General features: G+C 42.5%; 1 long non-coding RNA gene and 1 other non-coding gene across 3 annotated transcripts; both read right to left on the minus strand.

The window, feature by feature from the left end:
• Positions 1 to 5,298: 5,298 nt before the first annotated feature.
• LOC112578471 lies at positions 5,299 to 11,912 on the minus strand. 2 transcript variants are annotated; one of them, XR_003102755.3, is made up of 3 exons: positions 11,651 to 11,912; positions 8,234 to 9,994; positions 5,299 to 5,358 (listed from the first exon to the last, which is right to left on the minus strand). It is a non-coding gene; the product is annotated as an uncharacterized LOC112578471 (long non-coding RNA). The 2 variants fall into 2 exon arrangements; XR_003102756.3 differs by lacking the exon at positions 5,299 to 5,358 and adding an exon at positions 6,818 to 8,036.
• Positions 11,913 to 14,097: 2,185 nt separating this feature from the next.
• On the minus strand, positions 14,098 to 14,170 carry TRNAC-ACA. The gene has a single exon. It is a non-coding gene; the product is annotated as a tRNA-Cys (tRNA).
• Positions 14,171 to 16,059: the final 1,889 nt, after the last annotated feature.

Consider the following 16,059-nt stretch of genomic DNA (forward strand, 5'->3'; position numbering starts at 1 on the left):
GACCAGAGTTACACTCGCAGAAGGGTGAAGGGTGAGGGAGACCGGCCACAGCTCCCAGCCCGTGGTGCACCGCCACCCCCCACCCCCCACACGACTTTCTTCTTCAGATACACACGCAGGGCAGGGGCATCCCAGAAGGAAGCCATTTGTCCCTAAAAGAAAACGGATCCACCCTAGTGGACCAAATATTAGAAGCAACTTCAGCCTGATTTTTGATAAAAGAGAACCTAAAGAAAGTTTTCTCTGACCCTGACAGAATGGGGACTCCGAAAGAAATTAAATCACCATTAAAAAATGGAGAGAATCATAGTTCTGAGCTTGAGATACACACCTGCTGTGAGTATTTGAAGATGTTGGCATGAGACTACATAATTATAGAATTACGTTTGGGCTTGGAGGCAGCAGAAATGTCAAAGAACAAAAGAGCCCAGTGACAGAGCAAACCTGAGAATTGAGGAGAGCCGCAGCTTCAGCTTCTCCATGATGCGGGTGTCAAGGGAAAGGAGGCGGTGATTGTCATAACAACTCGGTTTTTCTCAGTGAAAGGGAAGCAGGATTACCTGTGGACCATGGGATTCGAGTTGAATTGGGACCAAAGGAATTAGCCAGTGATGGTGACAGCAGAGGTGTGCTATTCACTCTCGAGGCTCTTCCCTATAGTTTCCAGCCAACTAGCAATGATGTGAGACATTGGGGCTACTTTAGGCCCATGGTATGTGACCATGACCAGAGATCTCTTCAATAAAATTAGAGAGACCAAGGGAACATGTCATGCAAAGATGGACACGATAAAGGACAGAAATGGTATGGACCTAACAGAAGCAGAAGATATTAAGAAGAGATGGCAAGAATACACAGAAGAACTATACAAATAAGATCTTCATAACCCAGATAATCATGATGGTGTGATCACCAGCCTAGAGCCAGACATCCTGGAATGCAAAGTCAAGTGAGCCTTAGGAAGCATCACTATGAACAAAGCTAGTGGAGGTGATGGAATTCCAGTTGAGCTATTTCAAATCCTAAAAGATGATGATCTAAAAGTGCTGCACTCAATATGCCAACAAATTTGGAAATCTCAGCAGTGGCCACAGGACTGGAAAAGGTCAGTTTTCATTCCAATCCCAAAGAAAGGCAATGCCAAAGAATACTCACACTACCACACAATTGCACTCATCTCACATGCTAGTAAAGTAATGCTCAAAATTTTCCAAGGCAGGCTTCAGCAATGAATTTCTAGATGTTCAAGCTGGTTTTAGAAAAGGCAGAGGAACCAGAGAGCAAACTGCCAACATCCGTTGGATCATGGAAAAAGCAAGAGAGTTCCAGAAAAACATCTACTTCTGCTCTATTAACTATGCTAAAGCCTTTGACTGTGTGGACCACAGCAAACTGTGGAAAATTCTGAAAGAGATGGGAATACTAGACCACCTGACCTGCCTCTTGAGAAACCTGTATGCAGGTCAGGAAGCAACAGTTAGAACTGGACATGGAACAACAGACTGGTTCCAAATAGGAAAAGAAGTACGTTAAGGCTGTATATTGTCACCCTGCTTATTTAACTTATATGCAAAGTACATCATGAGAAATACTGGGCTGAAGGGAGCACAAGCTGGAATCAAGATTGCTGGGAGAAATACCAATAAACTCAGATATGCAGATGACACCACACTTATGGCAGAAAGCGAAGAACAAAAGAGCCTCTTGATGAAAGTGAAAGAGGAGAGTGCAAAAGTTGGCTTGAGGTTCAACATTCAGAAAACTAAGATCATGGCCCCAAGATGGTCCCAACACTTCATGGCAAATAGATGGGGAAACAGTGGAAAGAGTAACAGATTTTATTTTGGGGAGCTCCAACATCACTGTGGATGATGACCATAGCCATGAAATTAAAAGACGCTTGCTCCTTGGAAGAAAAGTTATGACCAACCTAGACAGCACATTAAAAAACAGAGACATTACTTTGCCAACAAAGGTCTGTCTAGTCAAAGCTATGGCTTTTCCAGTGGTCGTGTATGGATGTTAGAGTTTGACTATAAATAAAGTTGAGTGCCAAAGAATTGAAGCTTTTGAACTGTGGTGTTGGAGAACTCTTGAGAGTCCCTTGGACTGCAAGAAGATCCAACCAGTCCATTCTAAAGGAGATCAGTCCTGAATATTCATTGGAAGGACTGATGCTGAAGCTGAAACTCCAATACTTTGGCCACCTGATGCGAAGAACTGACTTCTTGGAAAAGACCCTGATGCTGGAAAGATTGAGGGCAGGAGGAGAAGGGGACGATAGAGGATGAGATGGTTGGATGGCATCACCGACTCAATGGACATGAGTTTGGGTAAACTCCAGGAGTTGGTGCTGGACAGGGAGGCCTGGCGAGCTGCAGTCCATGGGGTCACAAAGGGTGGGACATGATTGAGCGACTGAACTGATGTGACCATAAGTGCCTGTGTCCCTTCCATGATGAGACACTGAGGAACCAGGGTGCTGCCTTCATTCAGTCTTCTCTTCTTTGTCCGCAGCAACCCTGGGAGCCACATGGTGTGGCTCAAGCAGCATCCCAAGATGGAGGAATTTGGATCACTAAATACTATACGGAGGAGGCCAGCCAATAGGCTGTGGCCATGACTCAACAGGGGCGTGGCCTTTTCTCCTGACGTCTGAGGCTTATTTGTTAGTGCAGTCGAGCGTTAACACCCTCCCTAGAGCCATGCTTACTGTCCCACTGAAGTTAGGTTACACGTGTGGCCAGGCTCACCTTGGAAGCACCTGTAAGGTTTCCTCTTTTGAGTCTGTTGGATCCCAGTAACTAGATGAAACTCTAAAAGCAGAAACCATATCGCACATGCCCCTCAGAGGACCCCACAGAGTGTTTTACAAAGATTCACAGAATGTGAAAATAAATGGAAGAAAACATCAGGGAGTGACCTTTTGGAATTCTCACGCTTCATAAGAAGAAAGGCAGAAATCTCAGATGTTTCCATTGGAAAAATAAGGCGGTGGTCTAAAAAGACAACTCCGGGAAGAGTGAATTTTCAGAGCCATCTTATTCATTGTGTTCAATAACACTGAGACGATTGTGTAGACGGCATTCTCATAAGCTAAAGCTTCGGTTTAAGTCTCAGATCAGGGGCCAGGACACAAACTCGGACACCATGCTGACTTAGAAATTATCCTTACTTCTCAACTGTTCCCCCAAATATTTTGGTCAATGATGCAGTTTCAAAGCAAGTGTGGATGTGAGTACTAGATACGGTATAGTCTCAGAGGAATGTTTCAAAAACAACAAGATCATTGTAGAATCAAGACGTTGTAGAGATGATCTGTGGGTATCATAAAACTTTGTACCTGGGGACAAAAGACAGCTCCTGCCAGCAGCACTAAGTGTTAGGTCAGTAGGTTTCCATCTTGAGCGCCTACAAAACTCAGTAGACAGAACACAGTGGAAATATAAGTAACAGCCTGAAAATCATGATAGAGAGTAGAATTTCATAATGCTTTGATAGACACAGCAGTTGAGTACTTCAAAGCGTGAACTTGAATAAACCCACAGTTTCTTATTATAGAAGATAATTATGACTCACATTTGTAAAGCATTTTGTAATAGAAAGCACTTTGTGTTATTTATTTCTTACAATAAATGTCTGGGGAAGGTAATGGTATTAGTTCTCTTTAAAATATTATATACAATTCTCTTTACCCAATATTATTATGGGCTTCCCTGGTGGCTCGGATGGTAAAGAATCCCCTGGCAATGCAGGGGACCTGGGTTCGATCCCTGGATTGGGAAAATCCCCTGGAGAAGGGAATGGCTACCCAGTCCTGTATTCTTGCATGGAAAATTCCATGGACAGAGGAGCCTGGCGGGTTACAATCCATGGGGTCACAAAGAGTCAGACACGACTGAACTACTGAGCACATGCTCACACAGACACATATTTGCAAGACATTAAAAAAAGTTTATTGTACTTGATTTACAATGTTGTGTTACTTTCTGGTGTACGGCAAAGTGAATCAGTTATACGTATATCCACTCTTTTTTCAGTCCAATTCAGTCACTCAATCATGTCCAACTCTTTGTGACCCCATGGACTGCAGCACACCAGGCTTCCCTGTCCATCAACAACTCCTGGAACTTACTCAAACTCATGTCCATTGAGTCGGTGATGCCATCCAACCGTCTCATCCTCTGTTGTCCCCTTCTCCTCCCACCTTCAATCTTTCCCAGCATCTGGGTCTTTTCCAAGATTCTTCACATCAGTTCTTTACATCAGGTGGCCAAAGTATTGGAGTTTCAGCTTCAGCATCACTCCTTCCAATGAATATTCAGGACTGATTTCCTTTAGGATGGACTGGTTGGATCTCCTTGTAGTCCAAGGGACTCTCAAGAGTCTTCCTCAATACCACAGTTCAAAAGCATCAATTCTTTGGTGCTCAGCTTTCTTTATTGTCAAACTTTCACATCCATACATGACTACTGGAAAAACCATAGCTTTGACTAGACAGACCTTTGTTGGGAAAGTAATGGCTCTGTTTTTTAATATGCTTTATAAGTTGGTCATAGCTTTTCTTCCAAGGAGCAAGCATCTTTTAATTTCATGGCTGCAGTGATTTTGGAGCCCCCCAAAATAATGTCTCTTACTGTTTCCATTGTTTCCCCATCTATTTGCCATGAAGTAATGGGATCGGATGCCATGATCTTAGTTTTCTGAATGTTGAGTTTTAAGCCAACTTTTTCACTCTCCTCTTTTACTTTCATCAGAAGGCTCTTTATAGGCCATTACAGAGTACTGAGTAGAGTTCCCTGTGCTATACAGTAGGTCCTTAATAGCTATCTACTTTATATATAGTAGAGTGTATATGTCAATCTCAATCTCCCAATTTATCCTTCCACCTGTTATCCTCTGGTAACCATAAATTTGTTTTCTACATCTTCAACTCTATTTCTGTTTTGTAGATAAGTTCATTCGTACCTTATTGTTTGGATTCCACACAATGGGACCTAATTAAACTTAAGTGTTTTAGCACAGTAAAGGAAACGATAAACAAAATGAAAAGACGAATCTCAGAATGGGAGAAAATGTTTGCAAATGAAGCAACCAACAAATGTTTAATCTCTAAAATATATAAACAGCTCATGCAGTTCAATATCAATAAAAAGTGAAGTTGCTCAGTCGTGTCAGTCTCTTCTCGACCCCATAGATTGTAGCCTACCAGGCTCCTCCATCCATGTGATTTTCCAGGCAAGAGTACTGGAGTGGGTTAACCTTTTCCTTCTCCGGAGGATCTTCCCGACCTAGGGATCGAACCCAGGTGTCCCACATTGTAGGCAGACGCTTTACCATCTAAGCCACCAGGGAAGCCTTAATAAAACAAACAGGTCTATCAAAACATGGGTGGAAGATCTTATAGACATTTCTCCAAAGAAGGCATACAGGTGGCTAAAATGCACATGAAAATATACTCAACATCACTAATTAATAGAGAAATGTTAATCAAAGCTACAATGAGATATCACCTCACACCGATCAGATTCAGTCAGTTCAGTTGCTCAGTTGTGTCCAACTCTTTGTGAACCCATGAACTGCAACACGCCAGGCTTCCCTGTCCATCAGCAACTCCAAGAACTTACTCAAACTCATGTCCATTGAGTCAGTGATGCCATCCAACCATCTCATCCTCTGTTGTCCCCTTCTCTTCCCACCTTCAATCTTTCCTAGCATCAGGGTCTTTTCCAATTAGTCAGTTCTTCGCATCAGGTGGCCAAAATATTGGCGTTTCAGCTTCAACATCAGTCCTTCCAATGGATATTCAGGACTGATTTTTCTTTAGGATGGACTGGTTGGATTTCCTTGCTGTCCAAGGGACCCTCAAGAGTCTTCTAGAACACTATAGCTCAAAATTATCAATTCTTCAGCTCTCAGCTTTCTTTATAGTTCAACTCTCACAACCATACATGACTACTGGAAAAACCATAGCTTTGACTAGACAGACCTTTGTTGGCCAAGTAATGTCTCTGCTTTTTAATATGCTGTCTAAGTTGGTCATAACTTTTCTTCCAAGGAGCAAGCATCTTTTAATTTCATGGCTGTGGTCACCACCCACAGTGATTTTGGAGCCCCCCAAAATAAAGTCTGTCACTGCTTCCACTGTCTTCTCATCTATTTGCCATGAAGTGATGGGACCAGATGCCCTGATCTTAGTTTTCTGAATGTTGAGCCTCAAGTCAACTTTTTCACTCTCCTCTTTCACTTTCATCAAGAAGCTCTTTAGTTCTTCTTTGCTTTCTGCCATAAGTGTGTGTTGTCTGCATATCTGAGGTTATTGATCAGACTGGCCATCATCAAAAAAATCTTTAAACAATAAATGTTGGATAGGGTGTGGAGAAAAGGGAACCCTCCCACACTATTGGAGGGAATGTAAATTGGTACAGCCACTGTGGTTAACAGTATGGAGGTTCCTTAAAAAACTAAAAATAGGGCTACCATATAACTCAACAATCCCACTTCTGGGCATATATCCAGAAAAAAAACATAATTTGAAAAGCTTTTTTCAGGTTCTCCCCTATGTCCATAGTAGCACTATTCACAATAGCCAGGACATGGAAGAAACTTAAATGTCCATCAACAGATGAATGGATAAAGAAGATGTGGTACATATGTATGATGGTATATTGCTGCTGCTGCTGCTGCTAAGTTGCTTCAGTCGTGTCCAGCTCTGTGCAACCCCACAGATGGCTGCCCACCAGGCTCCCCCATCCCTGGGATTCTCCAGGCAAGAACAGTGGAGTGGGTTGCCATTTCCTTCTCCAATGATGGTATATTACTCAGTCATAAAAAGAGTGAAATAATGCTATTATTATGCAACATGGATGGACCAAGAAATTGTCATACTGATTGAAGTAAGTCAGAGAGAGAAAGACAAATATCATATGATATTGCAAGATATTGTTTAAGGGCATAGAGTATGTATTTCATTTCAAAGAGTAAATTTGCTCCCTATGAGAGCCAAGGAACACTTGTAGAGGAAAAAAAAAAAAAAGAGCCGTGTGTCTACAGCTCGAGGAGGGCCCTGAAAGCCTGAAGCTGTGTGTGCTGTTCCTGGCTTCCCACTGGCCTCCTCCATGACTTTGGCAAAGCTACACAGGGCATGGGATCAAGAGCTTGCCCATATTATAGCAATGGATTATCCTGGCATGAAAGCGGGCATTGCAAATTGGCAAACTACTTCAAAAGAACTGGAAAACAAAAGCAGATGTGGGTCTTGACATATACTCTGGGAGGGAGCTGGGGAAGGCAAGCACACAGAAGGAGAAATACTTATTTTGACTGAAGGCAGCAAAGGATCCAACTATTGAAGTAGGTGGTTTGCTTAATGGATGCTTGTAGAAGTGAGCCAGACTTTATCTGTTGGATTCTCTGACCCCAAATATTTTGATTTGCTTTGGGGGTGTCTAGAAAAAAAAAACATTTTTTTCTCTTTGTCATTCTTAGGATTCTTCTCTCTGTCCTTCTGTCCAACTAAAAAGGAATCCATTGGTGGGAATATAAATCTGTATTTGGAGATTTATAAGGGCTTGTAGTCTTTCCCAGGTGGTGCTAGTGGTACAAAACCTCCTGCCAATGCAGGAGACATGAGACTCGAGTTCGATCCCTGGGTTGGGAAGATCCCCTGGAGGAGGGCATGGCAACCCACTCCAGTATTCTTGCCTGGAGAATCCTATGGGCAGAGGAGCCTGGCAGGTCCATAGCGTTGCAAAGAGTCAGACACAACTAAAGTGACTAGCCCAGCACAGCACAAGGGCCTTGTAATAATACTCTCTAAAAGAGGAACAATAGAAATCCCATGACAAAGTATTAATATCACTTGTAATATCTGATGATCATCTTCCTCTTCCACCAGTGACATCGAGGTCTTTTCTAGAAATGCGAAGACTTGATGAGGTCCACCGAGTTCCAATTCCTCGTCAAACCAGAAGGGCACTTAAAGCACAGCCTTTGGGAATCTCTGAGCATTTTGGATGCTGAGGACACATGTATACCTGTGGCGGATTCATTTTGATATTTGGCAAAACTAATACAATTATGTAAAGTTTAAAAATAGAATAAAATTTAAAAAAAAAAGAATGCACAAGCTCCCCCTAGGAGGGGACAGCGGCAATCTGTGAGGCGAAGAGAGGCGGGAGCCACAGCAGAATGGTGGCACCCTGACCATCATCAGGAGCCGCTGGCAGCTCACCTGAGAAATGCAAAGCATGTTCCTCCAGTTAGTTATCTCTCATCTTAGGAGCATTTATGAAGGAGCCTCTGGTTTGAGGAAGCAGTTGAAGCCTCACCAAGTGATTTTGCAGACCTGTGGAACAGCTCATCAAGGAAGGAGCAGCTGTACAGAGCAGATGAAGAGGCAGGGCCAGGGAAAGAAGTGCCAGTGATACAGGGCAGGGTGAGAGGTGACATTTATACTGAACGGTTTGAGGAAAGGGGCACAGGCTTTTCTCAGTATCCTTTGGAGAACTTTTTCCTCCCACCTTTCTGGTCCCTCCTCAGTCTCCCAGGCAAATAACCCAGTCCTTCAATGCAGGGGCTTCCTGGGGCTCTACTGGGCCCCTTTCATTCTCATATTAGGCACTGGCCCTGGATAACCCCAAAAATCCAGGTGTCAATAACCACCTGTACTCTGCCAATTCCTCCAGCCATAGCCTCAAGTCAGATCCTTCTCTTGAACCTCATATTATACCTCTAACTGGCCCCCTGAGCTTCTCTGCCTGAATCGCCCCAGAGACATCAAGGCATGTCCTCAAATTCTGCTCTGCTGTCTCTCTGTTACATATGTGCCAACTGCATGATTACTCACTCAACCTCAGTGGATATCTCACAGATCCATCTCCTCCTTTCCACTCCCATGACCAGGAGTTCAGACTCCTTTTATTTCTCATCTGGATTGCTTCCTGAAATCCCCATCTCCCATCTCATCTCCTTTGAGTCAGTTCTTCACAATGTTATCACGGTACTATTTATACAAGATGAAACATGTTGCTGAATGGGGTTTTGCTCTTGTCTTGTTCTTCATCCAGACTCCCATCACTAAGAACCATAGGCCACTGTTAAGAGCCATAGAACCAGCAGGCACTCCCTCCCAGGACTGACTGAAAAGTGACCAAATGGGACTCAGGTCTCACTTCCAACACTGCTTCCAACGTATGTGTACAGAAGACTGGAGCTCATTAAGTTATTAGGGAAGAGGCAGGTCACTTCCTGGGGTAAAGGAAAAGAATGTTTTAGCTTTCCTCCTCTCTGTCTCATAGAAAGAAGAGAGTTCACTGTCCCTGAGTGAAGGAATGAGACATAAATTTTTCATGAAGAGTGGAAGTGCCTGCAAGGAAGAACCCAGGAAACTCACTTCCCAGCTTGATGCTCACTGAATGATATTAACTTGGAGCCAGCAACCCAGAGAAGAGGGTTCTTGGGAGAACTTGACTTGCATCCTCTGGAGTTTTCAAACACATGTGAAGACAGAGGCAGGTGTCTGTCTTTCTCCTGGAGCAGCCTGAAGACAAATTACCTGGGGGAAAAGGGAAACCAGTGGATCAGCCTGAATTCCCAGCAAGAATACACACATTTCATGGAAAAGTCATGCCAGAGAGGGGAGTTACTGGCATCTTTAAGGTATCCTGACCCATCAGTGGAAAGGGACTGGGGGATACACTTGGAGGCAAGAGCTGGGAGGTATCATAAGATACCTCAAGATATTCATTGAGGTTGAGTATTGGGCAAGTGATCATATTGTTTGCAAATACCTACCTCTGGAATACATTACCCATGTCAGAGAAATACACAGTACAGAGAGTTCACAGAGCCTCCAAATCTCAAAATGAATGCACAAAAGAACCTTTTTCTCTTTTCCTTGAATCCCCCCTTTCTTCATATCTTGTTCCGGAGGAGCCATAAACAGGAATGATAGAACAGACTCCAACTGCAGGCTCCAAGGTCCAGCTCAGGACTGAGTTGAGGGAAAAGAAGAAGTTGGGGTTGAATGTGAGACTGGTGTTTATATTTAGACTCTACTCAACTTTTCAATATCTCATTGTTCATTGTCAAAGTAAGACTGTTTTTACAGCTGACTTATAACTGTTCTTATATCCTGAAAGTTACAGGATCTTCTAGTGAAAGTGAAAGTGTTAGTCACTCAGTCATGTCTGACTCTTTGTGACCCCATGAACTGTAGCCCACTAGGCTCCTCTGTCCATGGAATTCTCCAGGCAGGAATACTGGAGTGAGTTGCCATTTCTTCCTCCAGGGGATCTTCCCAACCCAGGGATCGAATCGGGGTCTCCTGCATTGCAGGCAGATTCTTTTACTGTCTGAGCCATCAGGGAAGCCCTACAGGATCTTCTAGAGATGTCTTCAAAGGTTAAGGACAAAAGATCTGGCAAATTTGAAAGCAGAGCTGGGAGAAAAACAAAGTCATATCTCATGTTCCTCAAAAATAATATGTCACTCCTCTGCTTAAAATCCCTCAGTGACTTCCAAACATAACTTTTGGCACTTAATAAACATAAATTTTTTTTTAATAAATGAATGAGCTTGTCCATATTAGAAAGAAAAACAAATCTACTCCTACTCACATATTTCTGAATTACAAAAAAATAAAGAGATTGAGAAGGCAGGTGTCTTGCTTTTGTTATTAAACATGTTTTGAGAATATTAAGTAGACCACAAATTGACCATCTCCTGTTCTTCTGGCTCCACCTATCATTTCCCCCCCAAAATTTCTAGATCTGTGTCTATATCTATGTGTGTATGCATGCCTGCTAAGTTGCTTCAGTTGTGTCTGATTCTTTGTGACCCTATGGTTTGCAGCCCGTCAGACTCCTCTGGCCATGGGCATTCTCCAGACCAGAATACTGGAGTGGGTTGCCATGCCCTCCTCCAGGGGATCTTCCCAACCCAGGGATCAAACCATGTCTCTTAGGTCTCCTGCATTGGCAGGCAGATTTTTCACCAAGTGCCACCTGGGAAGCCCATCTGTAACTACAACAGCGTCTGTAGCTACATCCGAATCCATATTTGACCCATATTATATCAATATCATCAATGAAAAAGAGGAAATGTTCTTAGTTTATAACTTCCATTACTTAGCTCACAGAATGTTTTACCATATTCAAATCAGTAACCAATGAAGATCAGGAAATGAAATATAATTGTTAGATATAATATCTGTATGGTTATCATAAGTATAGAGGTGTACAGACACAGGTATTTATTTTCTTACATGATGCCCCATATATGACTTTCCCTTTTGTCTTGGTTGGTTTCACCTTAACTGCTGACAATCAGCCTGAAATGTGGCTGCAGATGATTCCTGGGACCCTCTGTGGCCACTACAGTGAACCCAGTGGCTATCTTGCAGGCCAGCATTCTTAGCTACCCCACCCACAGCATAGAGAAACTCCCTAGAAAACCCTTTTCACTGTTAACAAAGCCTAATTCCCAGGACTTACTGCAAGATCATATTCTGGTCATTGAAAAAATAAATGAACACTGATTTTTTTCTTTCTCTTTGCATTTCCATCTCAATAAGCCCTGTAGATAATATTTTAGGCTGATTTGAGAGAAAGTCTTAGAAATATGAAAAGGGAAATCACTTTTAAATTACCTTGATACAAATAAATTTTGTATCCAGTTCAGAGCCATGAACTGGATCAGGCTCTGCGCTTCTATGTGGAGGTAAAAGATTAAAGAGATGTGACCGCAGCATACAGTGTTCCTTCTGAGGGAAATTTATATAGATGGATAATTATTTGTTGTTGTTTTTCAGTCAGCAAGTCATGTTTGATTCTTTGCAACCCCATGGACTGCAGAATGCCAGGCCTCCCTGTCCTTCACGATCTCCCGGAGTTTGCTCAAACTCATGTCCATTAAGTTGGTGCTGCTATCCAACAGTCTCACCCTCTGCTGCCCTCTTCTCCATTTGCCTTCAGTATTTCCCAGCATCAGGGTCTCTTCCAATGTGTCGCTCTTCACAACAGGTGGCCAAAGCATTGGATAGCTTCAGCTTTAGCATCAGTCCTTCCAATGAATATTCAGGGTTGATTTCCTTTAGTATTGACTGTCTCCTTGAAGTCCAAGGGACTCTACAATTATAACATGGAATTAAAAAAAGGTACAGATGAACTCATCACTCAAACATCCCCTGGCTCATCAGTTCCTCCTTCCTCTGCCTTTATTTTGTGGTGCACTGAACACTAGTTTGGCAATGAAAAACCCAAAGCTAAGACTCCTTATTTGGACTCAGTTATTTGGCAAATAGTTTATTAGGGAAGGTGAAGAGAACAGATCCAGGGCTCTTATACTTTGGAAAGCAGTGGCCTCATGGCACCTAGGGTAAAGAACTGAGAGGGATAACAAGAAATGATTCTTTTTCTAACAGGGTTTCAAAAAGATACTGTAAATCTATTGCATTAAAAAAATTGAGTTATGTGTGAATCCGAATCTACACCTCCTAAAATGAAAAATAACTACAGATTTAATAGCTTTCAAAGTAAAATTGATCAGGAAAGTTGGTGAAAATAGATACCAAAGCATCAGGTGGAGAAGCACATTGCAAAATGTGCTTTATAATCTTGAGCAGGAGAGGGTGATACCATCTCCATTAACTATGATTGATCAAAACTATTTTCTAATTTCTTACCTAATTTTTACCCAAGCATTATGTTGCTGCAATTAGAATGATTCAAAGAAAAAATGGAAATCTCCAATCAATTAAATAATCTTGGCTAACTGAATCTCACAAAATATAGATATTTTCCCCTGCAAACAAGTAACTCCTAGGGTATATAGGCTGTGGGGTTTGTGAAGCAAGGATTGTTTGTGTGAATCAAGTAACTTTTTTATATATATAAAAGAGTTATATATATATATATATATTTTAAATAAATATATACATAACACTGTATTTCCCTCTTGGACCTCCCACTCCACCCCTCTAGGTCATCTCTGAGCACCCAGCTGAATTCCCTGTGCTGTGCTTTGTAGCAGCTTCCCACTAGCTATCTATTTCAGACAATGAGTTCCAAAGTATACAAACAGCTCATGGAGCTCAATATCAAAACAACAAACAACACAATAGAAAAATGGGTACAAGACCTAAATAGACATTTCTCCAAAGAAACGCATGGCCAACAGGCACATGAAAAGATGCTCAACATCACTCATTATTAGAGAAACGCCAATCGAAACTACAATGCGGTATCATCTCACAGCAGTCAGAATGGCCATCATCAAAAAATCTACCAACAATAAATGCTGGAGAGGATGTGGAGAAAAGGAAATGCTCCTATGCTGTTGGTGGAAGTGTAAATTGATGGAACCACTGTGGAGAACAGTATGGAGGTTCCTCAAGTAGCTCCTTTCAAAAGCATTGTTTTCTGGACGCTCTGCTCTCCAAAAAATCGTGTTTGATCTTGTGGTTTTCTTTTTTAAATGGTCTGTGGGAATTAAATATATTAATAAATTCACTTGATTCAAAATATTATTAGCATAATCATGTAAAGCTTAAATGCTTTCAGTTATAAAGCACATGGGTATTTGGTCCAACCTTTAGACAAAAGGAAAGCAGCTCTTCAACAATGCACAATGGGAATGAGGGCTTGTTTTATAAGTGTATTGCCAATAATTTTATAAGGTTAATGATACTGCTCTGATAATGAATCTTGTAGACCTTGCCCTAAGATCAATCCTTCTAAGTATGATTTTATCATGAATGGGGAGACTTGTTAGTCATAAAAATCAGGAATTTTTATCAAACATGTATGCATTATTTCAAATGATCTAAATATAAATTTAGTAGAGAGTTGGATTAATAGTCTGGAATTGATGTCTAAGCCTGTTCTAAGAGTTATATGCTGGAAGTGTGTGTATCCCTGGTTCTGACCATCATTTAATCATTTCAATAAAATGTGAAAAGTGAAAATGAAAGTGAAGTCGCCCAGTCATGTCCGACTCTTTGCAACTCCATGGACTGTAGCCTACCAGGCTCCTCCATCCATGGGATTTTCCAGGCAAGAGTACTGGAGTGGGTTGCCATTTCCTTCTCCAGGGGATCTTCCTGACCCAGGGCTCGAACCTGGGTCTCCTGCATTGTAGGCAGATGCTTTACCGTCTGAGCCACCAGGGAAGTGGAAGTTCAATAAAATGTGAGCTGTAAGGCAAATCCTCTTTAAAAGTTGAAGGCTGAAATGCAGATATCTGGCACTAAATAGTTCCCAGTACTCCATTTAATGACCGTCATGATTCGTGGTTGCCAAGTAGCTTATCGGCAGGAACTTGCAAACTAGGCAGGCAGATGAACCTGGACCAGGTTTATTTAGGCACAAGTTACTGTCTGTCTTCTTATCTTGTTTGGAGGGGACTCAGTGGGGGTGAAATGGGGGCAAAGCTATGGGGGGTAATGGCAACAGATTTCTAGATGCTCCAGGGGCTGGAAAAAAAAAAAAAAGCAACCTGAAACTGGGTCGTTTTACTCAGCAAGTTGCACTCCTGCAGCAGCAGGGTTTTTTTTTTAAGATTTTTGTTTGTTTGTTTAATGTGGGCCATTTTTAAAGTCTTCATTGACTTTGTTGCAATATTGCTTCATTTTATGTTTTGTTTTTTTGGTCATGAGGCATGTGGGATCTTGGCTCACAGGGTTCAAACCCACATCCCCTACTTTGGAAGCCTGAAGTCTTAACCACTGGACCACCAGGGAAGTCCCAGCAGCAAGTTTTTGATGCTAGTAACTATTTGACCTCTGAAATCTTTAAATTTTAGGGAAGATTGAAACAGTCAACAAGTTTGGAATCCACAATACATTTGGGGAGACTAATTTTCTCTTCTTTCAGTTCAGTTCAGTCACTCAGTCGTGTCTGACTCTTTCGATGCTATGGACAGCAGCATGCCACGTATCCCGGTCCATCACCAGCTCCCGGAGCTTGCTCAAACTCATGTCCATCGAGTCAGTGATGCCATCAACCATCTCTTCTTTAGCACTTCCCTTTCCAGATCCACCATAAATTCTGTGTGCAGGTATATCACCCCCATACCCCCACCCACTCTCCTTTATACTTACTCTCTCTTACACACACGCATGCATGCACACACACACACCAGAACACACTTAAGAAACACAATCTGGACCATCTTGACTAGTCGCCTTCTTGTCTACTTTCTATAGTCTTCTTTTTTGGCTAACATGTGATCTGTTTTGGAAGTGAGACAAGGCTTGGTTCTATGTGTTGGCCATCTTCTCCTGTCATTCCTCAAGGAGTCCACACTCTGAGGATGGCTGTGTTGGCATCAAGAGTCACAAGAACTGTGTTGATTCTTCCAGAAAGTTCTTCATCAGATTTGGAGGGAGGCGGAGCTGGCTGCTTCAGAAATGTGACTGACTAGGCTAGTACAACCAACTGCAGAGGTCCCCTGGGGCACCAGACACCCTGGACCTCCAAACCCCTCTAAAGATAGGACCATAGAGACAGAGGAACACAAACCCAGGAACAGTGACCCAGCATGACTGAATTATAAGAATCTCCCTTAAAGTCAACCAGCAAAGGTTGCCCTTCGGGTACATCAGCAGAAAGATGGATCTTGAGAAGAACACTCTCTGTTTGGCAGGCTTCCTTTGGCATTTAAGACTCTGGCATCCACAGCCTTGGAACAGAGATGGTTCATTTTTCAAGAGCTGGCTGGAAATTTTACAGAAGGAGGATTCCTCTTGAGCTTTGCATGCACAAGAGATTGGAAGAAGGGTGGGGACCAAGTGTGTGGCCGTATTCTACTTTTAGTCTCTGGTTTCTTGGAAGACACCGCGTAGCCACTGATTCCAAGGCCTTTAGAACTATCCAGGTGTGGCTATTCTGATGAATGGGCTGTCTTTGAGCTGGTGTCTGGGCAGCCCTCTGATTGGTTCAGGACAAACCAAAGCACGTGGCATAATCAGTGATGAAGGGCTGACTTCTGTAGAAAATCCTCATCACCGAAGTTAGGGTTCAGAAGAACAGCCACGGTGTCAGTCTGTTCTTGGGGGTG

The sequence above is a fragment of the Bubalus bubalis genome, chromosome 13, assembly GCF_019923935.1.
Source record: "Bubalus bubalis isolate 160015118507 breed Murrah chromosome 13, NDDB_SH_1, whole genome shotgun sequence".
Classification (NCBI taxonomy): domain Eukaryota; kingdom Metazoa; phylum Chordata; class Mammalia; order Artiodactyla; family Bovidae; genus Bubalus; species Bubalus bubalis.